The sequence below is a fragment of the Emys orbicularis genome, chromosome 15 (genome assembly GCF_028017835.1).
Source record: "Emys orbicularis isolate rEmyOrb1 chromosome 15, rEmyOrb1.hap1, whole genome shotgun sequence".
Taxonomy (NCBI): Eukaryota; Metazoa; Chordata; order Testudines; family Emydidae; genus Emys; species Emys orbicularis.
In genome coordinates, this window is record NC_088697.1 from 12,232,223 (window position 1) to 12,257,012 (window position 24,790).

A 24,790-nucleotide genomic window follows, 5' to 3' on the forward strand; every position below is an offset into this window, starting at 1 on the left:
CCCAAACTTTTCCCCACGGGGAGTCAGGAGAGGATCAATTCTGCCTCCACATCCCACCCAAAAACTCATGGGAGAAGGGAGGTCAGGGAGGGAGCTACTGCAAGGTGTCAGTCAGGATGGATAGGAAGCCATGAGTGGTATTGGCTGTGAGTATATGACACCTGCTGGACACGAAGAGCTTCCAAGGTCTCTGTAGGGAATCCCAGCTGTTTCCTTCAGGCACGGACAGTTTTTGAGTTTGTTTAATGATTCCTCACCCGTGCAGATGCCCTCTCTGTCCTCCGAGCCCTGGAAATCTGGGACCAACGGCTCTTCCCCTCGTTCCAGCTGGGAGCTCACATCAGGTCTGGATACTGGGAACCCTGCTCAGGAAGATCAGGGGAATTCATTTGTCACCAAAAAAAAAAAAGTGTCATTATTTTACTGCTTTAAAATGGGCTGGAGATAAAATCCCAGGGCAGCCCCGCAGGTGCTCAGAGGCAGAGGCACCAACGTCCCACGCTCCCGGGGGGTGCTTCACCCCTGCTCCGCCCCAGGCCCTGCTCCCACCCCACCCCTTCCCCCAAGCCCCCACCCATCCCCCACCCCCTCCCCTGCCTCTTCCTGCCCTGCTCCTCCCCCTCCGCCCCAGCGCCTCCTGCACGCCGCTGCACAGCTGATTGTGGTGGGCGGGAGGGCTGGCAGGGAGGGAGAGAAGCTGATCTGCAGGCCTGCTGAGCACCCACTAATTTTTTCCCCTGGGTGCTCCAGCCCCGGAGCACCCACAGAGTCGGCACCTATGCTCAGAGGTGCAGGACCCACTTTTTATGGGGGATTTAACTACCCCCACCTCCGTCAGGAACGCAGACAAAGGGGCTCCTAGAACACAGCGATGGTAACGCTGTGTCCCTGAGAGCGAAGGTCCCCTGCAAATGCTTCTTGCTGATCTCAGAGGCCCAGAGAGAAGGAGAGCGCTAGGGGAGCCGGGACGGGCGAGCGTGGGCTGGTGGGGTGCAGCGTAGTGAGGAATAGGAGGGAGCGGGGATGATACTGAATGCAGGCTGTCAGGAGCAGTAGATGTCAGGAGAGCACATTTTGAGGCAACAGGGAATCTAGCAAATCAGGTGTAACGGGGGTGGGAGGGGGATGAACATGGAAGGCTGGAGAATTTAGGACCAACAGACTCTAATTCCCCTAGAAAAGGAGAATGTGAAAAGTAAGAATCAGGCCACGTGACTTCAGGTGGGACAGACTCAAGGAGCCTGTTGGGAAGAGGGTTTGTGCTGCTGCAGATGGGGAGGGAGTTTCAAGAAGTCTCACTACCAACCCATGACATCGCCAGGGACACACACACACACACACACACACTTCGGCCAGGGAAGGGGTCGTGTTGTGGCTGGGAGGAACACAGGGACTCAGAAATGGTGCAGCTCTGTCATATTGAGGAACACTGCATGGGGACGGGGCTATTGGGGTGTTTACAGTCGGAATCATGTGGTTTAGTTTAATGGGGCTGTGACAAAGGGGGGATTTTTTGTAATATTTTTATGAATCCTGAACATAAGAACATAAGAGCGGCCATACTGGGTCATACCAAAGGTCCATCCAGCCCAGTATCCTGTCTACCGACAGTGGCCAATGCCAGGTGCCCCAGAGGGAGGGAACTTAACAGGTAATGATCAAGAGATCTCTCTCCTGCCATCCATCTCCCCAAATTAAGAAACACAGTAAAAGAACTAAAAAAGAGCCACCGTGGCTTAACAACCATGTAAAAGAAGCAGTGGGAGATAAAAAGGCATCTTTTAAAAAGTGGAAGTCAAATCCTAGTGAGGTAAATAGAAAGGAGCAAAAACACTGCCAAATGAAGTGTAAAAATGTAATAAGAAAAGCCAAAGAGGAGTTTGAAGAACGGCTAGCCAAAAAGCCAAAGGTAATAACAAAATGTTTTTTAAGTACATCAGAAGCAGGAAGCCTGCTAAGCAACCAGTGGGGCCCCTGGATGATCGAGATACAAAAGGAGCTTGTGCCTCATTTTCCCCAATGTGCTGCATTGCTCCCTCGTGGTTAGAAAAGCCCTGTTTCCTCTGAGGACAGGTGAAGAGACATAGACATGGGTCTATTCTGTCTGTTCCTTAGGTTCCATATCAACGGCGCTTTTGAGAATACACTCGTAGCTCCAATTACCCAGACACTGACACAAAGCAAACAATGAGCAAGAAGGATATGGATTTCCCCACCTCTTAGCAGCGAGGCTGTGACCGAACACACCCCTGGATTCACACCCGACACACTATTGTAAAAATCTGTGTACAAAGTACGCCTTGGGAGGGATCATTTGCAAACTCATAATTTGCTGGTCGTTATTGTCCTGCATTAATAGGGGCATTGCCAGCAGATTGAGGGAAGTAATTATTCCCCTCTATTCGGTACTGGTGAGGCCACATCTGGAGTATTGTGTCCAGTTTTGGTCCCCCCACTACAGAAGGGATGTGGACAAATTGGAGAGTCCAGTGGAGGGCAACAAAAATTATGAGGGGGCTGGAGCACATGACATATGAGGAGAGGCTGAGGGAACTGGTATTATTTAGTCTGCAGAAGAGAAGAATGAGGAGGGGATTTGCTAGCTGCTTTCAACTACCTGAAGGGGGTTCCAAAGAGGATGGAGCTCGGCTGTTCTCACTGGTGGCAGATGACAGAACAAGGAGTAATGGTCTCAAGTTGCAGTGGGGGAGGTTTAGGTTGGATATTAGGAAAAACTTTTTCACTAGGAGGGTGGTGAAGCACTGGAATCGGTTCCCTAGGGAGGTGGTGGAATCTCCTTCCTTAGAGGTTTTTAAGGTCAGGCTTGACAAAGCCCTGGCTGGGATAATTTAGTTGGGATTGGCCCTGCTTTGAGCAGGGGATTGGACTAGATACCTCCTGAGGTCCCTTCCAACCCTGATATTCTATGATTCTATGAACTTGGTAACCTATTCCAGTACTTAATGTCTCTTATAGTTGAAAAGTTTTTCCTACTAGCCAACCCCAACCTCCCTTGCAGCAGATCAAGCCAATTACTCCTTGTCCTAAAGCAGTGGACGTGGCGAACAATTGATCACTTTCCCCCTTTGTAACAGTTTTTAACATACTTGAGGACCATTATCAGGTCTTTTCTCAAGATTAAACATTCCCGGTTCTTTCAACCTTTCCTCATAGGTCACATATGCGGTAGCTTTATAGGTGTTTTCCTCTGCATTTGCGTTTGTCAAGGTCAGAGTAAACGATGTTGCAGTAACTGAGGCAAGAGATGATGAGTGCCCAGAACAAGAATTTCAGCTCTGTGGATGGGTAGGACCGGCCATAGTTTAGGGACATTCAGCAGAAAGAAAATCCAAGATGTAGACATATCATGAGAACATGGAGAGGGGTCTGTGTCAAAGATACGGGCCTGCGTGACAGGCAGGACAGTGATGCTTTCCACAACGAAAGAGAAAAAAAGAGATGGTGGGATGGCTGGGGGGAATATTAAGAGCTCTGTTTTAGCCATTCTAACTGTTGAGTTTGAGCTGATGGACAGACATTCCAAAGGAGAGGTTAGAGAGACCGGCGGGGATTTTAGTTTGGACAGAAGGAGGTGGGTCTGGAGTGGAGAGGTAGATTTGTGAGTCACAAGTTGTATTTGTGTTTGTGGATGAGATTACCCAGAGATCAGGTGTAGAGGAAGAACAGAAGGGGACCAAGGACTGGGTAGTATCCTGTATCAGAGGCCTGGTGTGAGACCTGGGGCCTGAACTAAAGTAGTGGTAAAGCCCTACTCATATAAAGCAAAGTTAGTAAAAGTCAGGCTGTGAAGAGACATCACAGAACCTGGCAAGAACAGGGTTTTTGCAGTGACCCAGCCACTCCCAGTCTTTATTCAGGCCTAATTTGATGGTGTCCAGTTTGCAAATTAATTCCAGTTCTGCAGTTTCTCGTTGGAGTCTTGTTTTTGAAGATTTTTTGTTGAAGAATTGCCACTTTTAAGTCTGTTATTGAGTGTCCAGGGAGACTGAAGTGTTCTCCTACTGGTTTTTGAATGTTATAATTCCTGATGTCAGATTTGTGTCCATTTATTCTTTTGCATAGAGACTCTCTGGTTTGGCCAATGTACATGGCAGAGGGGCATTGCTGGAATATGATGGCATAGATCTGAATAAAGACTGGGAGTGGATGGGTCACTACAAAAACTAATTTCCCCTTGCCGATACTCGCACCTTCTTGTTAACTGTTTGCAATGGGCCACCTTGATTACATTGGCCTCATTAGCACTACAAAAGTGATCTCCACCCCTTCTTGTCAACTGTTGAGAATAGCCCACTTCCACCTTAATTGAATTGGCTTGTTAGCACTGACCCCCCACTTGGTAAGGCAACTCCCAACTTTTCATGTGCTGTGTATTTATACCTGCTACTGTATGTTCCACTCCATGCATCTGATGAAGTGGGTTTTAGCCCACGAAAGCTTATGCCCAAATAAATTTGTTAGTCTCTAAGGTGCCACAAGGACTCCTCATTGTTTTTGCTGATACAGACTAACACGGCTGCCACTCTGAAACCTGACTAATCTCCATCCCTTGTCATTTATCTCAGCTGTTCCATGGCACCCACAGCCTCTATGAGGAAGCAGTATTGAAAAGTTTGGGACTTCAGATCAGAATGTGCCAAACGGACGGGTAAAAGAGAGTGAAGTGCATGTGTGCGGCAACCCTAAGGCCCCGTTAACAGCCGGAGTGTAGGCTTGGGACTTAACTCACCCCCATTCTAAACCAGCCTTGGGTGAAACTTAGGGATTTCCCCACTAAAATGAAGGGGAAAAATGCCCTGCTGCTGCTAAGGTGCCCCCACTTCAGGAATTCCCCTAACAAGAGTTATAACACCAAGGGTTGTAAAGTAGAGACACCCAGTTCAGTGGGAAGTTTAGGGAGGAAACAGAAAGGCCCCAAGAATTGGTAAAATAGATTAGATAAGCTCGGACCAGCAAATCTATGGTGACCATCTGCACAGACAAAGAAGGTCACAAAAAAGTTACAATTTGGGCACGAGAGATAGAATGGAAAAAGAGATGAGCAGAGAGGAGACGATATAGGTGCCAGTGCATGATTGGTTAAATTTTGTTACCTAGGGGTATTGAATAATGTGATAGGTTTAGTGAAGTTAAAGGAGGTAGCTATATAATGTAACAATAAAACAATGCTCTTTGGGAACCATCTCTGGACGGCAATTTAACATCAAGCTGCTAGAATCATAGACTATCAGGGTTGGAAGGAACCTCAGGAGGTATCTAGTCCAACCCCCTGCTCAAAGCAGGACCAATCCCCAACTAAATCACTGACCTTGCGTGGCGAGCAAAGGCAGCACCGGCACCCCCAGATGAGAGGATCTTGATTGGCCATTCGGTGAAATTTGTCTGTATATTGGGACTCTGCCCCCCGAAGAGACACTCTGCACCCCATATTCACCATGGTGATATAACTATGACATGTTTCGTACAAAAATATGCCTTGTGAGGTATCATTCTAAAGTCTTAATCTGTTGAACATAAATAGCCTGTTAAGTTGTCTGTGCTCTCATTGCATATGAAGTTATAAAGTTTGGCTATGTATGCGCTACTGAAACATGTGAGGTTGGCAACACCCACAAGCAGCCTTTCAGGTACAACAATAAAAAGGCCACACAATGTTGATGGCCTATTGAGGAAATACAAACACTCATAAGGATTACCCCAGGAACTGGGTACCATAGAAACCTCTGCGAGATAGAATCACATCATAGAATCATAGAATATCAGGGTTGGAAGGGATCTCAGGAGGTCATCTAGTCCAACCCCCTGCTCAAAGCAGGACCAATCCTCAACTAAATCATCCCAGCCAGGGCTCTGTCAAGCCGGGCCTTAAAAACCTCTACTAGCACTACACCATGGGAACTGTTTGACCCAGGTCACAGCAAAAGAGCTTTCCAGCAAGTTGGAAAAAGATATAAAAGGGGGGAGTGACATCATCTCTTGGCCTCACTCCCCACACAAGAAACTCCTGGAAACACCTGAGGATCGAAGACTAAACTGGGAAGTGCTGGTCACAGGGTAAGGGGATTTCTAGCCTGTGTATGGAAGCTTGATGAACTGCTTGTACTATCTAACAGGGTGAGACACTATTTGATAGGCTAGGTCTACACTACGGGGCGGGTCGACCTAAGATACGCAACTTCAGCTACGTGAATAGCGTAGCTGAAGTTGCGTATTTTAGGTCGACTTACCTGGCTGTGAGGACGGCGGCGAGTCGACCGCTGCCGCTCCCCTGTCGACTCTGCGTCCGCCTCTCGCCGCGGTGGATTTCCGGAGTCGACAGTAGAGCGATCGGGGATCGATTTTATCGCGTCTACACTAGTGCAATGGCTGACAGAGCATTCAATGAATACATTGCCGGTGGATGTCGGTGTAAGTGCGAGCTTGGAGGGCTTTGCAGTTTGTCACAACCTCACAGTGCAAGAGGGAACCCAGATTGGTATGACAGAGGGCTCAGCTGTACCACAGTTCCAGGCTGCACTCGGGGGGGGAGGGAGAGACCCATCACATTGAGCAGGGCCGGCTCTACCATTTTTGCCGCCCCAAGCAAAACTGCCGCCCGAACTGCCGAAGCGCAAAAAAAAAAAAAAGCAGAATGCTGCCCCTTAGCATGTGCCGCCCCAGGCACGTGCTTGCTCCGCTGGTGCCTGGAGCCGGCCCTGACAGTGAGCCAGAGCCGGCTCTGGCTTTTTTGCCGCCCCAGGCAAAAGAGCCTCCGCCGCCCCCCCCCCCCCCCCCCCCGCGGGGGGGGGGGCGGCCGGAGCCCGGGGGCGGCGAGCCCCGGCGGGGGCTCCACTCTCCCGCCGGGGGGAGGGCGACCGGAGCGCCGGGGCGAGGGTGGCAAGCCCCGGCGGGGGCTCCGCTCTCCCCCCGGCGGCCGGGGGGAGGGCGCCGGAGGGGAGGGCGGCCGGAGCCCTGGGAGGAGGGCGGCGAGCCCCGGCGGGGGCAGGGCGGCGAGCCCCGGCTGGGGCTCGGCTCTCCCCCCGGCGGCCAGGGGGAGGGCGCGGGGGGGAGGGCGGCCAGAGCGCCGGGGGGAGGGCGGCGAGCCCGGCTGTGGCCCCGCTCTCCCCGGCGGCCCGAGCGCCGCGCCACCCCCCTACAGGTGCCGCCCCAAGCACCAGCTTGGTTGCCTGGGGCCTGGAGCCGGCCCTGCAGTGAGCATAAGAGATTTGCTTGGCATGTGGATTCTGTGTGTGTTGCTAATAAATAGATGTTTAGAGCATAATTGTCTAAGGTTCTTTCACTGGGAAAAGGTTCTGCAGACCCGTAGAGCCCCAAGCCCCGTGGGGAGGGATGGGTACTTAAATTGACCAGGTTTTCCCTGAGCCCCATGGGTAAAGGTAGGTGCTTTATACCCCGAGCCCTCAGTAGGGAAAGGGTGGGAGTACCTAAATTGACCGGGTCATGCCTTGAGCCCTCGATAGGGTATAGGAGGGTTGCTCTAATTTTTTGTGGGTAACAAGGGGGTTCCCAGCAGTCTGCTCTCACAGTGGTTGCCTCAGGAGGACATACTGTGGCCATCGGATCTGAGCCCTACCGCTGTTAACTTTCACACAGTGCGTGTTGCGGATTTTTCTTGCATCCTGCATTCTTGGAAGCTTTGCCCTGATACCAAACATTTCTGAGCTAAGAGGAATATTTTGAAGTGTTCGAACATCCACCTGTAGCGTTTGGCCTGCTCGCTACGGAAAAGTTTTGCCAACATTGCTCTGTCAGTTAGCTGGGTGGAAAAAAAAAAAAATCACATCCCTACCGGACATAACGATGCCATCAAAGCTCGAGTGTACAGACAGTTATACGACCAAAAAATCCATTAAAAACAAGGAAATGAAATGCCCACAAATGACATTAAAGCAAAGTTATGGTGGCCCAGTGCTGCCTCGTACCCTTCCAGCACGTGGATGGTGGCTAAACTTAAAACGAGGAAATGAAGGAATGAAACGAAGAGTTTACATACATACCACCCCGACAAAGCTCTCTTACTTTTGCCCTTACCCTCTAGCTCTGAAGCTCGCAATAGCCACTGGAAATAGATCTGGGAAGGTGGTGCAAAGTCTAACGAAATACCAATAGAAGTGGACAACTTTCCATCTCTTGAAGTCTGCAAATCAAGCCTGGATGCTGTGATGAAGTGGGAATGTTCTTAATGGTTTCTCTGAATGCTGTGTGGGTGCCTCAGTTTCCCCTATGCCTTTCGTAAGTATCTAGGTGGTGGGATAAGGGGGTGTGATTGGTGCAGAGCCCTAGAGGGCCAGTGTGATGCTGTCTGCTCAGAGAATGGCCAACATCCCGTCTCCTGGCAACAGATGGCCTGGGCCCCTCCCCGGCAAGGTGCCAACGGAAGGTGTTGGAGAACAAAGAGATCAGGTGACCTCCTGGCCCGGAAAAGAGACAAAGGCAGAGGAGGGGCTGGAGAGTTTCAGTTTGGAGCTGGCTGGGGAAATGGAGGGCGGCCCAGACGGGGTCTGGCCTCCCTGGCCCCAAGATGGACCTGACTCAAGGGTCCTGTTCTCTGTACCTACAAGCTCTGTTTTAGACAGTGTTCCTGTCGTCTAATAAACCTTCAGTTTTCCCGGCTGGCTGAGAGTCACGTCTGACTGCGGAGTTGGGGGGCAGGACCCTCTGGCTGCCCCAGGACCCCACCCGGGCGACTCGCTGTAGGAAGCGCACGGAGGGGCAGGGGAAGCTGAATGCTCCGAGGTCAGACCCAGGAAGGTGGAAGCTTCTTGCCCTGAAGACAGTCTGCTCCGAGAGGAGGCTCCCCCAGAGTCCTGCCGGGCTCCGTAGGGAGCAGTTCCAGAGCATCGCCCGGGGACTCTGTGACAGATGCCTTTCGGGAAGATGATTTAGTCCAACGCAAGATATTCATCTCAGCACTGCAGTAACTGGATGAATTTCTACAGCCTGTATTACGCAGGATGTAAGACTAGTGGCCTGATAGTGCCTCCTGGCCTTAAAGTCTCTGAAACTATAATAGATACGAGGAAGGACTAAGAGAACATGCCGTGGTTTGTGTTGTCCACAGACAGGAACACCAGCATTTATCTGCCTGCCCCCCAGCTGTGTGCACCGCGCCAGCTGTAGCTGTAACTGGATGGTGGAGGGAGCAGTTGGATCAGCTGGGCAGAGCTGTGACTGTGGTATGCAGAGAGGTGCACGTGACCCCTGAGGGACCGAGTCTGCCCCATGTCAGTGCTGAGTTTGTAGGTTGTGTCAGTGCACAAGGATGTGTCCTTGCCACGGGGATCATCAGCACTCTGGTGACAGACACGCTAGGGGTCTCCAGGGCTCAGTGAAGGGTTAGTGAAGGCGATGACTCAGAAGGAATCCTCGGCACAAGGATCCAGGGTGGTAACATTTTATAAGTCTCGGATGGTTTGTGTGGCTCAGCGTTTGAGTGCTGGCCAGGGGCAGGCAGCTTCTCTTCTTTATGCCAGACCTGAATCCAAGTTTTGCCTTAGCCAAGAGAAGACGTTAGACTTTGTGCTGTTCTGCTCCTGGGCTCTGTTCCCAGAGTGTCCTGGGGCAGGGCAGAGTACAGCGCTGGTGTGTGTGTCACTGGCATGTTGGGGTGTTGCTGACACAGGGCAGAGTTAAGGTTACATCGCAGGATGTGTTGAACCTTAACTCTGCATTTCCCCTTCTAAGAACCGAGGGGACAGGAATCCTTACCCAGCGAGGTCACATTCTCATAGTTCTCCTGCATGACGGCTCTGTAGAGAGCTCTCTGAGCGGGGTCCAGCAGAGCCCATTCTTCCCTGGTGAAATACACAGCCACCTCCTCGAAGGTCACCGGCCCCTGAAAGAGAAAGAGACCCACACTCAGTACCTGCTGCCCCACTCACAGCCCCACTATTCACCGGGGAGGAGGGCCAAGCACACGGACGCTCAGGGAGACAGGCAGGCAGCAGAATCCCACTGTGACCCTGCACCCCATAGGGATATTAATATGATATAATTTGGGTTTGTGTGACTAGACAGTTGGCAACCCTACCTGTTGCTCCTTGAATATTTTCTCTTTGAGAAACTGTCAACTCTCCTAAACACCTTTTTCCCTTCGATTTCTACACATGGGGCCTTACCAACCAGCTCTCTAGGTGCGTTGAACTCTGCTTTTTGGAAGTCCATTGTCCTTATTCTCCTGCTTTCACTCCTTCCTTTCCTTAAAGTCATGACATCTGCCATTTCAAGGTCACTTTCACCCAAATTGTCTTCCACCTGCAGATTCATACCTAGGGCCCTACCAAATTCACCGTCCATTTTGGTCATCATAGGATTTTAAAAATTGTCAATTTCATGATTTCAGATCTTTAAATCTGAAGTGTCATAGTGGTGTAACTGTCGGGGTCCTAACCCCAAAAGGGTTGGGGGATGGGGGTCACAATGTTATTGTAGGGTATTGCCACCCTTACTTCTGCGCTGCTGCTGTCGGCGACGCTGCCTTCAGAGCTGGGTGGCTGGAGAGCGGCGGCTGCTGGCCGGGAGCCCGGCTCTGAAGGCAGCACCGCTGCCAGCAGCAGCGCAGAAGTAAGGATGGCGTGGTATTGCCACCCTTCATTCTGCACGGCTGCCTTCAGAACTGGGCCCTCTCTGGTCGCCCAGCTCTGAAGGCAGCAGCGCAGAAGTGAGGGTGGCCTGGTGAGGTGGGGAGAAAGGCTGCCTGCATGTAACTGCACCTGGGTGTGTCCCTATCTGTGTGATGCTGGTGAAAGTGCAGCCTAGAGAGGGCTTTGCAGCTTGTCACAGCAGTACAGTGTAAAGGGGAGCCCAGGCTGGTGGGTCAGGGGAGGTCAGTGGTACCCCAGTTCCAGGTGGCGCCCCAGGGGGAACCCGCCACACTCACCCCCACTTTGCTCAGAGCTGCCAGGAGGCATCAGGGTGAGGGGAGAAAGAGAGAGAGAGCCCCTCACCCCTCTGTGACGTTGCACTCCATATGATGTTATGAAAATATGCCAATGAGCGTGACTGTGATGTAACTGGAATATGCTTCATGCAAAAGGACTCTTGTAAGGTACCATTACAAAGCTTATAATCTACTGAGTGGGGTCATCCTATTTGTATGATTGTATCTTTCTTGTATCTGAAACTAGAAATATGAAATGTAACTCGGAGGGCCTATTGTAATTATGCAAAGTGTGGACCATTAATGGTGGTTTGGAATCTTGATGGTTCCCATTAACCAGGACATTGACTGTGGATGGGTCTGTTTTACTTGCAAGCCTTCTTATGAGTCAGGTCGGGAAGAATGAAGGCTTGGGGTCTCACAGAACATCCAGCAGAGAGAGGGGGGCAGGGGTCTTCACATTCCACACACAGCTACTAGCCAGAGGCTGATACAGCAGATGTAGCCCCCAGGCATGTCAAGGGACAGCCCCCAGTAGGAATCCCAACACCTCCCTCAATAACAGCAGCTGGGTATGAGGGGGGGTGGCATCTCCCCCAGGCCTCACTGGTGGGTGCCCCCTTCATAGCAACCTCTGACTAGAAGGGTCAGGGCTCCAGCACTGGGATTGTCATACAGTTTCCTAGCCCTGTTCAAAAGGTGTGTTTCCTGTTCCACAATAGTGCCATTTCCTCCCTCAATCCCCATGGGTCTGTCCCTAGAATCTAGACCCCAAGTTCCAGCAGGTTTGTCACACCGTCCCCCTCCCTCTCTCCCACCTCCAGACCAAACTCCTCAGAAGCTCCCACCTCCTGGCTCTTTATTGCCCCTCTCCCTCCAAAAGCGACCCACCAGCAACTCCCCCGTAATCCCTACCTGAACGGGCTCCACTGCAGCCATTTCCCTTCCCTGTCCCACAGGAGGCTGGGATGAACTGAAAGAAAACATGGATGTTATTCTGCAGCCTGCCAGGGCAATAAGGGCAACTGGAGAGATTTCAGAACAGGCCTTAGTTCATTTAGTTCAATCTGATGAGGTTCAACAAGGACAAGTGCAGAGTCCTGCACTTAGGATGGAAGAATCCCATTCACTGTTACAGGCTGGGGACCGACTGGCTAAGCAGCAGTTCTGCAGAAAAGGACCTGGGGATTACAGCAGAAGAGAAGCTGGATACGAGTCAGCAGTGTGCCCTTGTTGCCAAGAAGGCCAACGGCATATTAGGCTGCATGAGTAGGAGCATTGCCAGCTATCAAGGGAAGTGATTATTCCCCTCTATTCGGCGCTGGTGAGGCCACACCTGGAGTATTGCATCCAGTTTTGGTCCCCCCACTACAGAAGGGATGTGGACAAATTGGAGAGAGTCCAGCGGAGGGCAATGAAAATAATCAGGGGGCTGGGGCACATGACTTATGAGGAGAGGCTGAGGGAACTGGGATTGTTCAGTCTGCAGAAGAGAAGAGTGAGGGGGGATTTGATAGCAGCCTTCAACTACCTGAAAGGGAGTTCCAAAGAGGATGGAGCTCGGCTGTTCTCAGTGATGGCAGATGACAGAACAAGGAGTAATGGTCTCAAGTTTGCAGTGGGGGAGGTCTAGGTTGGATATTAGGAAACACTATTTCACTAGGAGGGTGGTGAAGCACTGGAATGGGTTACCTAGGGAGGTGGTGGTGGAAACTCCTTCCTTAGAGGTTTTTAAGGTCAGGCTTGAGGAAGCCCTGGCTGGGATGATTTAGTTGGGGATTGGTCCTGCTTTGAGCAGGGGGTTGGACTAGATGACCTCCTGAGGTCTCTTCCAACTCTGATCTTCTATGATTCTATGATTTCATAGCACGATTCCCCCCAGGTTCTTTCCCCGAAGACAGACGTTCTAGACTCTGCCGGCTTCCAACTTTCCCCCGGACTGCTCAACCCCCAGCTCACCCTCAGGCCGTGACCTCACCCCACCTCTTCCCCCGATCCGCCACCCCTGCCCTGCCTCTTCCCCCCCGCCTCTTCCCCACCCAGTTCCACTCCCTCCCTCCGAGCACACCCCATGCCCCGCTCTCCTTCCTCCCTCCCAGCGCCTCCTGCATGCCGCGAAACAGCTGACCTGCGGTGGGCGGGAGATGCTGGGGCGGGGGGCGGAGCTGCTCGGTGGGGCCGCCGGCGGGTGGGAGGCAGTGTGGGGGAAGGGGATAAATGGCTGCCATAACATAAGAACATAAGAACGGCCGCACTGGGTCAGACCAAAGGTCCATCTAGCCCAGTATCCTGTCTACCGACAGTGGCCAATGCCAGGCGCCCCAGAGGGAATGAACAGAATAGGGAATCATCCAGTGATCCATCTCCTGTCGCCCATTCCCAGCTTCTGGCAAACAGAGGATAGGGACCCCATCCCTGCCCATTCTGGCTAATAGCCATTGATTGACCTGTCCTCCATGAACTTATCTAGTTCTTTTTTGAACCCTGTTCTTGTCTTGGCCTTCACAACATCCTCTAACAGTCTGTGTGTAGACATACCACTAGTGAGGGACATAAAAGGCAATAAGATAAGGGTTCTCAGAGCAAGAGAACAGTGAAAGGAAGTGTAGGTCCTCTACTTAGTAGGGAAGGAGAGCGAATAACAGATGACATCAAGAAGACTGAGGTGTTTAATGCCAATTGTTTAGCCTTCACTAAAAAGATTAATTGTAACCAGATACTTAAAACAATTATAAACAATGAGGGAGAGGGAACAGAAACCAGAATAGGGAAAGAACTGATTTAAAAATATTTAGGGAAGTTAGATGTATTCAAGCCAGCAGGGCTTGATGAAATTCATCCTAGGGTATTCTTAGCTGAAGCAATCTCAGAACCATTAGCAATTATCTTCGAGAACTTATGGAGGACAGGTGAGGTCCCAAAGGACCTATGTATCTATCTTCAAAAAGGGGAAGAAAGAGGATGTGGAGAAATAAAGACCATCAAGCCTTACTTCAATACCTGGAATGATACTGGAACAAATCAATTTGTAAGCACTTAAATGATAGTAGGATGACAAACTATAATGAGCATTTATTTGTCAAGAACACCATTTTTCCTTCTCTGACAGGGTTATTGACCTCATGGATAAGAGGGATGCTGTAGATGTGATATATCTTGATTTTAGTAAAGTCTTTTGATACAGTCCCACATGACATTCTAATAAGTATACTAGGAAAATGTGGTCTAGATGAAATTACGATAAGATCGATAAGATAAGAAGTATTTCTTCACACAACGCACAGTCAACCTGTGGAACTCCTTGCCGGAGGATGTTGTGAAGACCAAGACCATAACAAGGTTCAAAAAAGAACTAGATAAATTCATGGAGGATAGGTTCATCAATGGGTATTAGCCAGGATGGGCAGGGATGGTGTCCCTAGCCTCTGTTTGCCAGAGGCTGGGAATGAGCAACAGGGGATGGATCACCTGATCATTACCTGTTTTGTTCATTCCCTCTGGGGCATCTGGCATTGGTCACTGTTGGTAGACAGGATACTGGGCTGGATAGACCTTTGGTCTGACCCAGTAGGGCCATTCGTATACTGGCACTAGAAAAGGTTCAGAGAAGGGCAACTAAAATGATTAGGGGTTTGGAACGGGCCCCATATGAGGAGAGATTAAAGAGACTAGGACTTTTCAGCTTGGAAAAGAGGAGACTAAGGGGGGATATGATAAAGGTATATAAAATCATGAGTGATGTGGAGAAAGTAGATAAGGAAAAGTTATTTACTTATTCCCATAATACAAGAACTAGGGGCCACCAAATGAAATTAATGGGCAGCAGATTTAAAACAAATAAAAGGACGTTCTTCTTCACACAGCGCACAGTCAACCTGTGGAACTCCTTGCCTGAGGAGGTTGTGAAGACTAGGAGTATAACAGGGTTTAAAAGAGAACTGGATAAATTCATGGTGGTTAAGTCCATTAATGGCTATTAGCCAGGATGGGTAAGGAATGGTGTCCCTAGCCTCTGTTTGTCAGAGGGTTGAGATGGACGGCAGGAGAGAGATCACTTGATCATTACCTGTTAGGTTCACTCCCTCTGGGTCACCTGGCATTGGCCACTGTCGGAAGACGGGATACTGGGCTGGAAGGATACTTGGTCTGACCCAGTAGGGCTGTTCTTATGTTCTTATGTTAAGATGGGTGCACCATTTGTTGGAAGACCAGACTCACAGAGTAATTATTGATTGTTCACTGTCAAACGGGGAGGTCATATCTAGTGGGGCTCCGCAGGGGTCAGTGCTGGGTCTGGTACCATTCAAAATGTTCATGAATGACTTGGACAATGGATTGGATGCTTATAAAAATTGCAGCTAACACCAAGCTGGGCGGGGCTGGGAGTTCTTTGGGGGGCAGGATTATAATTCAAAACCATGTTGCCACATTGTAGAATTGGTCTGAAATCAACATGATGCAATTCAATAAAGAGAAGTGGAAACTGCTACAAATGCGCAACTACAAAATGGGGAACACAACGGACGAGGCTGAAAAGGCTCTGGGGGTTATGGTGGATCACAAATTAAATCTAGGTCGAACATATGACTGTTGCAAAAAAGGCTAGTTCAGTACTGGAATAGGTTATCAAGGGAGACTGTGAAATCCTCACCATTGGTGGTTTTTAAGAGCAGGTTGGACACACACATGCAGGGATGGTCTAGTTTTCCTTGATCCCATCTCAGTGCAGGGGGCTGGACTAAGTGACCTCTCGAGGTTCATTCCAGCCCGACATTTCTATGATTCTACGCTGGGAAAATGCTTGGTCACTTTATTACAGAACAGACCCGACCCCTCTCACCAGGACTGTAAACTTGAGGGTTGTATCCTATGACTGGAGAATTGCTAATATAGTCCCTATTTTTAAGAAAGGGGTCGGAGGAGGGAAAGTGATCCAGGAAACTTCAGGCCTGTGAGTTTGACCTCCATTGTATGCAAGGTCTTGGAATAAATTTTGAGAGAGAAAGTAGATAAGGACATGGAGGTAAGTGGTAATTGGGATAAAATACAACATGGTTTTATGAAAGATAGATCTAGGGCAACCTATGGCACGAGTTGATTTTCAGTGGCACTCACACTGCCCGGGTCCTGGCCAACGGTCTGGGGGGGCTCTGCATTTTAATTTAATTTTAAATGAAGCTTCTTAAACATTTTAAAAACCTTATTTACTTTACATACAACAATAGTTTAGTTATATATTATAGACAGATAGAAAGAGACCTTCTAAAAATGTTAAAATGTATTACTGGCACGCGAAACCTTAAATTAGAGTGAATAAATGAAGACTCGGCACCCCACTTCTGAAAGGTTGCCGATCCCTGATCTAGGGTGACCAGACAGCAAGTGTGAAAAATCGGGACAGGGGTGGGGGGTAATAGGAGCCTATATAAGAAAAAGACCCAAAACTCGGGACATCTGGTCACCCTAGATAGATCATGCCAGACCAAACTGATCTCCTTCTTGGAGAAGGTCACTGATTTTTTAGACAAAGGAAATACAGTTGATCTAATCTACCTGGATGCCAGTAAGGCATTTGCTACAGTTCCACATGGGAAACTATTTGTTAAAATGGAGGAGATGGGGATTAATATGAGAATTGAAAGGTGGATAAGGACCTGCTTAAAGGGGAGACTACAAAGGGTCATAGTGAACGGAGAGTCGTCAGGCTGGAGGGAGGTTACTAGTGGAGTTCCTCAGGGATTGGTCTTGGGACCAATCTTATTCCACATTTTTATTAGTGACCTTGGCCAGAGGCGCCAACTTTTTGAGTTCCCGGGGGTGTGTGCTCGACTTTGCTCCGCCCCAGGTCCTGCCCCCACTCCACCCCTTCCCCCAAGGCCCCACCTCGCCCACCTCTTCCTGCCCCAGCTGACTGGGGGGGGGGCTGGCCAGCCCCAGAGCACCCACAGAGTCAGAGCCTATGACCTTGGCACAAAAAGTGGGAGTGTGTTAACAGAACTTGCAGATGACACAAAGCTGGGAGGGACTGCCAGTACAGAGGAGGACTGGAATATCACACAAGACCTGGATGACCTTGAAAACTGGAAATGGGATGAAATTTAATAGTGCAAAGTGCAAGGTCATGCACGTAGGGACTAACAAGAGTTTTTTGTTATAAGCTGGGGACGTATCGGACGGAAGCAACAGAGGAGGAGAAAGACCTGATTGTATTGGTTGATCACAGGGTGACTGTGAGCCACCAATGTGAGGCAGGCATGAAAAAGGCGAATGCAGTCGGAGGATGCATCAGGCGAGGTATTGCCAGTAAAGACAGGGAAGTGTTAGTACCATTATTAAGGCTACGATTTTGTCATGAATATTTTTAGTCAACATCAGGGTCAGGTCACAGCTAACAAAAATTCACAGAAGCTGTGACCTGACCCTGACGTTGACTAAAAGCAACCCTGACAAACTGGAGACGGAGAAGGGTCCAGCACACTGTCTTCACCCCCACCCCCACAACGGCTGGAAGTTGAGGGGACCCACCACCCTGTGGGGCTGGGAGCTAGGGTGGGGGGCCGCCACCCTGCAGGCTGGGAGCTGGGAGGGGTCCCCCCACCATGCGTGGCGGCTGGTCAGCTATGGGCCCCCCAATGTCACGGAGGTCTCAGGGATGGGGGAGCCGCTTGTGGGGAAGCCGCTGATGAGTTCCCTCCCCCCACCCCCCGCCGCACACGAGCCTCAACATTTGTACCACGGACAATGTGCGGACACGTTGCCGACCCCTGAATAGGAGAGAAAAAGCCCCCGGATCTGAAGGGATTTTATCTCCACATTAAAGAGAAGGGGAGAGAAGGGCTTGCCTAGGACTGGTCCATACACACATACAGGCCTGAAGCCCAGCTCTGGGTCCAGCTTGTCTCTCTCCCCAGCACAAGCTGGGCCAGAAAAAGGGGGTGTCCCCCCCACACACCCCGTCCCTCTCCAATCAGCAGCACTGGTTCCTCCAACCACCACCTCCGGCTTCTTTTTCAGCCCTTCCCTCCCCGCCACCTCCCTCCCTTTGGCCCCTGACCGGAGCTGGGCCCCGGGGGCTGTGGGATCTGAGGACCCCCCCCCAGCTCTTTGCAAAGAGAGACACTTTCCTGCCCCCCAGCATTTCTGTCACTCACCTGCAGCCTCTGGCTCCGGGGCTGCCCCAGGGGGCTGGTCCCAGCTGGAGAAAGTCCCCCCCCCCGCCGGGCAGGGAGGGGTTAATGCCCCCCCCGGGGGAGCAGCGGCTTGTATTGCACCGCCGGGAGCTGCCCCCCCTTGTTTCTGTGCTTTGTTTTCCCTGCTTCCGCCCCGGCTGCTCCAGCCCCTTCCTGGGCCGAGCCCCGCAGCTCCACCCCGCGCTGCAGCCGCGCTGCATGGGGACAGGACCAGCCCCGGTCCCCGCCCCCACGGATCCGGCAGCCCCACAGCCGCTGTACTGGTCACTGGGGGGGGTTGGGAGGGGGAGGGGCCATGGGGGTGTCAGTGTGAGGGGGAGGGGCTGTGAGGGGGAGGGTCCATGGGGGTGTCAGTGTGAGGGGGAGGGGCTGTGAGGGGGAGGGTTATGGGGTGTCTCTGTGAGGGGGAGGGTCCAGGGGGGTGTCAGTGCGAGGGGGAGGGTTATGGGGTGTCTCTGTGAGGGGAAGGGTCCATGGGGGTGTCAGTGTAAGGGGGAGGGGCTGTGAGGGGAAGGGTTCTGGGGTGTCTCTGTGAGGGGGAGGGGCTGTTGGGAGGAGGCTCCATGGGGTGGCTCTGTGAGGGGGAGGGCTGTGTGGGGGAGGGCTATGGGCCATCTCTATGAGGGGAGGGGGGAGGGGGAGGGTCCTGGGGTGTCTCCGGGAGGGGGAGGGGCTGTGAGGGGAGGATCCATAGGGGTGTCAGTGTGAGGGGGAGGGGCTGTGAGGGGCGGGCTATGGGGTGTCTCTGTGAGGGGGAGGGGTTGTGAGAAGGAAGGTCATGGGCTTTTAGGGCACTGCAGAGCCCAGCATGGAGCTGCCACCCTGACGGGGTCCCTGGGAGTCACAAAGGGGTGTTGTGAGGTCACTGCCCCGACTGGCTTGGGGTCCCCAGGAAAGTCTGGGTGCATTGGATGGGGTAGGAGGGTTTCGGCAATAGGTCTGCAGTACGGCCAACCCCAAACGTTTAAAACTCACGAGATTGGCTTTAAAATCATGAGATGACATAAAAATAATCGCTTTGGGGGGGTCTTTTTATTTGCCTTCTGCTTGTTGAACCGTTAGCGTGCACTGGGGTCCCGTTCGGTAGCTTTCTGCACAGCCAGGAGGGCTGGAAACTTACTTTTTCTTGGAGACCGAAGGCTGAAACCATCACAGAGCCACTTGACTGCAGGAGCTGGGGCTTTAGGGAAAACAATAATTCTCCCGAGACTCGTGGCAAACTCCTGAGAGTGGGCAACGCTGAGTCTTTATTCTGCGGGATTCCCCGGAGGGCTGCTCAAACAAGGCTGAAGTAGGGAGCCAAACCGCTGCCTTTCCTGAGGGTTGGCTCAGTGGCTGGGTGAGCAGCAGGGTGTCCTCAGGACCAGTCTAAACCTGCAGGCCCCAGGGGGCAGGGAAGCCACCTGGCTCAGGCTGGGAACGCTGGTCCCCAGAGAACTGGTCTGACTCCCTGCTCAGCAGCAAAGAAGTCACTTCCCCCCCATCCCTGATCAGTCACCCTGGAGCTAAGGCCAGAGCTGGGGGTTTCTCCTTTCACTCCCGCTGGGTAGTGCAGGGTCCCAGGGGTGTTTCTGGAAGAGCATTTGGAACTGAATTGGGGACACCAGCCTGTCAGAACAGAGCGCTCAGGTTCAGACTAATATGTTTTTTTTTGTTTTGTTTTTTTACAATTTTTATATGATCTAATCCTCAACCCCACTGAGCGCCCAGAGCAGGGAAGCCGGGCTGGCAGCAGGGTGGTACAGGGAGCCCCTTGACTGCAGCCTCCAGTAAGTGTTTGGGGCCTGGGACAATGCGGGGAGGGGTAGCCCGAGGAATCAGCAGGAGCCAGGGCAGGGGGCTGATGTTTAAACTGCCCCCCCCCCCAAAAAGTAGCCACATTTAAATCCCTGTGCAGGCCCCTGCACCATCAGTAGAACTGAGTCAGCTTTGTAGGTCACCAAGGGTGAAACCAAACAGCTCTTCGAATACAGGAGAGGGGAGATCAATCACCTGTCAGTCACTGCGCATAGATCAGGGGTTCTCACCCTGGGGGTCGTGAGGTTATTACACGGGGTCGCAAGCTGTCAGCCTCCGCTCCAAACCCCGCTTTACCTCCAGCATTTATCATGGTGTTAAATATATATATAAGAAGCATTTTTAATTTATTAGGGGGGTCTTGCTGTGTGAAAGGGGTCACCAGGACAAAAGTTTAAGAGCCACTGGCATAGAGGAATCTGTGTTGTGTGTGACCTGGTGCCATCGTGTGGCCATTTCCTTTCCCTCCTTTCGGTGAAAAGTTTTGTTATTTTGCACAGAAACTTTAATGTCCTCAGGAGAGTGCCAGGACTGCGGGCTGCCTCCATGTACCACACACCCACTAGAAAGTAGGGTGACCAGATGTCCCGATTTTATAGGGACAGTTTGATTTTTGGGTCTTTTTCTTATAGAGGCTCCTATTGCCCCCGCACTCCCTGTCCCGATTTTTCACACTTGCTGTCTGGTCACCCTACTAGAAGGTGACAGATTAACACGTGTCATGGAGACGAGGTGGCTGTCCCTGTTAAAAATCATCTCCCTTCTTCAGCTCAGTGACAGCCTGAATTGTCCTGTATCCCGGCAGAGCCCCAGGACTGGAATCAGCAACGAACCCCTCTGTAGGTAGCAGGAACGAACACAAACGTTTGCTTTCAAAGGAGCTGTCTCCTTCCTTCTCAGGTCAGAATGGCCATTATGGTAATTTATCTCCACTACCATTTCCCTTCTCCGAGGGGAGGGATGGGGGTGGTGCCCCCTCCCTATCTTTCATTCACTCTGGGAACCTGTCTGCTCAGAACTGACAGGTTGCTGCCTGTCCACCCATCCTGCTCATTACATTTACAGAAGTGAGTCATTTTCCTAGTACATGTGACACCCAGGAGAAATATTTTTTTGCCAGCTGCATTGGAGGTATAGTGGTGAGCATAGCTGCCTTCCAAGCAGTTGACCCGGGTTCGATTCCCGGCCAATGCAAGGATGTGTTTTTTGCCTTGTCCAAAATGGGTTTAATGTCACTCACATTGTGTGATAATCACATTCTCAATGACCCAAATCCCAGCAGGTCACTAAACACACTGCAGGGGACAGGACTATGCAATGAGCTGTAGGACGCATCCTTGTCTTACTGGAGAAAGTCAGAAACCAGGGCAACAGGCATCTGTAGCTCATTGTCTTGTTTGCACCATGCTCAGGGGAGAAAGTGCACGTGTAAAGTTTTGTGACAGTTTTTGCTGCTACAGATTCTTTTATGTTCCTGTAATAATACCACAAACCAAAGTTCAGCACCAGTGTGGACACAGGCACGTCCCTCAGAGGCAGCTGCAAATGTTACTTGTCTGCGGCTGAATCGGGCCTTTCACCTCTTGTTTCACCAGTGCTTGGCTGGGCACTACACCCCCTGGCTGTAGAAGGCAGGGCTGGCCCAGGTGTCAAGCTGGAGCCTGGCAGGGCAAATTCAACCATCCCAGCCCTGGCTCTGCCCCTGCCTGAGAAGGTTGGTTTGTGTTGGGAGTGTGCAAAGCAGAGGAACACGGATCCAGGCCTGAGGTTTCTTGTTTTCTGAAGGGTTTTGTGGGTAGGAAGGCTCATTGGGGGAAGGGCTGGGTACCAAGCTGAAGAGAGTTCTATGGGAAGGAGGGGTAGAGACTGTAACCATCCAATGAGGATGGGATTCAAATCTCTGCGGATTAGCAGTCCATCACTTTAGCCACTCGGCCACCTCATCTGAGCTGTTTAATCTCAGTTAACACTTCCCAAAGTCAGTGCTGCTCGGAAGGTTTTGGCCAGGACAGGGAAGGCCAGGGCGGGAAGGTTTGGCTTTTAAAAAACCTTCTCTGTGGCACGTACAAGACGAAATGCAATGAACAAAACTGAAAAGACCCGCCTGGGGGGCACAGAGACCGGGTTTGCTGTTCACAGTCTGTATTTCGGAAATTTCCACCGTTAGTATCCAAGTTCGTTTGTCAGCCTGAGAGAGAATTTGGGGTTTCACCTTTTGATACTCTTATCTCTTATCCGAACACGTGTGAACAAAGACACCTTGTATGTTGCTTCTCCCTAGCCAGATGGGTTTGTTCGGACAACGGGAACAGAGAAGAGTAGTCATGGTGTTACTGGAGTGCACACTTTAAAATTGCCTCAACCCCTATCTCAAGGCAAGGTCAAGCAACCAGCTGGGCGGTGCAGAGGGGAATTGGGGCGGGGGAAGGTATAAAACACTAAAAGGGCAAAGAAATGCCTGTTCCTGACCATAGCAAAACCTTACTCCTCACCCCTCCCATGGGGTACAAAAGAGGTGGGACAAAGACCCACAATATACAAGGGAGGGGAGATCACTCACTTGTCAGCGTCCCTGTGCGTAGAGGAATCCTGTATGTCCTGGTGCCCTCGTGTGGCCATTTCCTTTCCCTCCTTTCAGAGAAATGTTTTGCTATTTTGCACAGGACAGATCCAGGAGCGGGGACTGCCTCCATGTACCAAACACCCAGAGAAGGTGACAAACACCCTTAAGACCAGGCAGCCGTCCCTGTTAAAACCGTCTTTCTTCTTCAGCTCAGTGACAGCCTGAATCGTCCCGTATCCCTGCAGAGCCCCAGGACTGGAATCAGCAACGAACCTCTCTGTAGGTAGCGGGAACGAACACGAACATTTACTTTAAAAGGAGCTAAGGTTTGTCATTCTGGTCATTTATCTTTGTTTCCCTTCTCTGAGGGGAGAGGTGGGGTTGGTGAACGTGTCACTGTGGGAACCAGTCTGTGCTCAGAGCTGACAGGTTGCTGCCTGTCCACCCATCCTACTTATCAGCTGTCTGTCACCGGTTCCTCCCTAGAACTTCTGGCTCAGCGATGGACTTCACACTTATCTCTTAACACCCATTCCTCATTCACACACAAAACAGGATTGATTTACACAGAACATTTTGAACAGGAACATCAAATTGCAATGCAAAGGAAAAACAATTCTTGTATTCTTTTACTTATTTTAAAATGCTAAACCTACAACAAAGTGTTGACCTTAAAAGGTCTGTTACTGCCTTGAAATCAGTCCAGACACAGATTCCAGCTGACGCATCATTACCAAATGGCCCATTAGGCCATTCCTTTCTGCTATTCAAAAAGGGTGGCCAGCGGGATATGATTACATTATACACCAATAGATTTAATACACGCTCCATTATTATTTTGATTATTTTGTATCCTTTATTTTAAATTATACAAAATACCAACCTAAAATCCTACTCTTACAACACCTCACCCTGGGATGTAGCACACCTCTCCCCATCTTTCAATCATTGTGGGGACCTGACAGGTTGCTGCCTGTCCACCCATCCTGCTCATTAGCTGTGCAGGAATGAATCATTTTGCTAGTACATGTGGCACCTGGGAGAACTGCTTTTTCCAGATGCATTGGTGGTATAGTGGTGAGCATAGCTGCCTTCCAAGCAGTTGACCCGGGTTCGATTCCCGGCCAATGCAAGGGTGTGTTTTTTGCCTTGTCCAAAATGGGTTTAATGTCAGTCACATTGGGCAATAAGCACATTCCCAAATCCCAGCAGGTCATTAAACACACAGCAGAGGATGGGACGATGTAGTGAGCTGTAGGAAGCAACTATGTGTCACTGGAGAAAGCCAGAAACCCGGGGAACAGGTTTCTGTAGCGCCTTGTCTTGTTTGCACCATGCTCAGGGGAGAAAGTGCACATATAAAGTTTTGTGACAGTTTTTGCTGCTACAGATGTTTTGTGGTCCAGTAATGATATCATATTGCCTCTATCTAAATCCAGGGTACGCCCACATCTTGAATACTGTGTGCAGATGTGGTCGCCCCATCTCATATATATATATATATATATATATATATATATATATATATATAGGAAAGGGTTCAGAAAAGGACAACAAAACTGATTAGGGATATGGAACAGCTTCCTTATGAGGAGAGATTAATAAGACTGGTGTGATGGGTTCGGTCACAGAGACCCCCTTGGGACTGTCACCTGACGTGCTGAAATTACCTCTGAGCCCATTTTCCCTGCCATCTTGGGACTTCCAGAACCCTGCCTTGTTGAGCCAGACATGCTAGTCTGCTGCTACACAGACCCAGGGTCTGAACCACGCCCCAAAGCTGCAGACTTAACTGAAAACAGCTCAGCAGGTCACCTGTCTCCAGCACCCAGACACCCAGCTCCCAATGGCATCCAAAGCCCAAATAAATCCGTTTTACTCTGTATAAAGCTTATACAGGGTACATTCATAAATTGTCCGCCCTCTATAACACTGATATGCACTGCTGTTTGCCACCCCAGGTATTAATCATTTACTCTGGGTTTATTAATAAACAAAAGTGACTTTATTAAGTAAAAAAAAAAGTAGGATTTAAGTGGTTTCATGTAATAACAGAGAGAACGGTGATAATCTTTTTACATCATGTCCCAGTGACAGCAAAGAGCTGCCAGAGCTGGAGTTGTGGGCTGCTGTGGTTTCCTTCCCAGACGCTGGAATAATTTGCAGCAGGGAGACCTGGCTCGGGGCTGATCAGCAAGAAGATCTGAGTTAGCCGTTTGCATCAAAAGCTTGGCTTTCCCATTGAGGAATCAGCCCCCAGTCTCCTACGGGACAGGCAGGAACACTCACCCCTATACTAACGAGGAAGAAATTAGGAGCTGCTTTTGCACAGGCACAGAG

General features: G+C 50.7%; 2 non-coding genes across 2 annotated transcripts; both read left to right on the plus strand.

The window, feature by feature from the left end:
* Positions 1-21,009: 21,009 nt before the first annotated feature.
* On the plus strand, positions 21,010-21,081 carry TRNAG-UCC (transfer RNA glycine (anticodon UCC)). Its single transcript has one exon. It is a non-coding gene; the product is annotated as a tRNA-Gly (tRNA).
* A 2,429-nt stretch (positions 21,082-23,510) lies between these two features.
* TRNAG-UCC (transfer RNA glycine (anticodon UCC)) lies at positions 23,511-23,582 on the plus strand. Its single transcript has one exon. It is a non-coding gene; the product is annotated as a tRNA-Gly (tRNA).
* Positions 23,583-24,790: the final 1,208 nt, after the last annotated feature.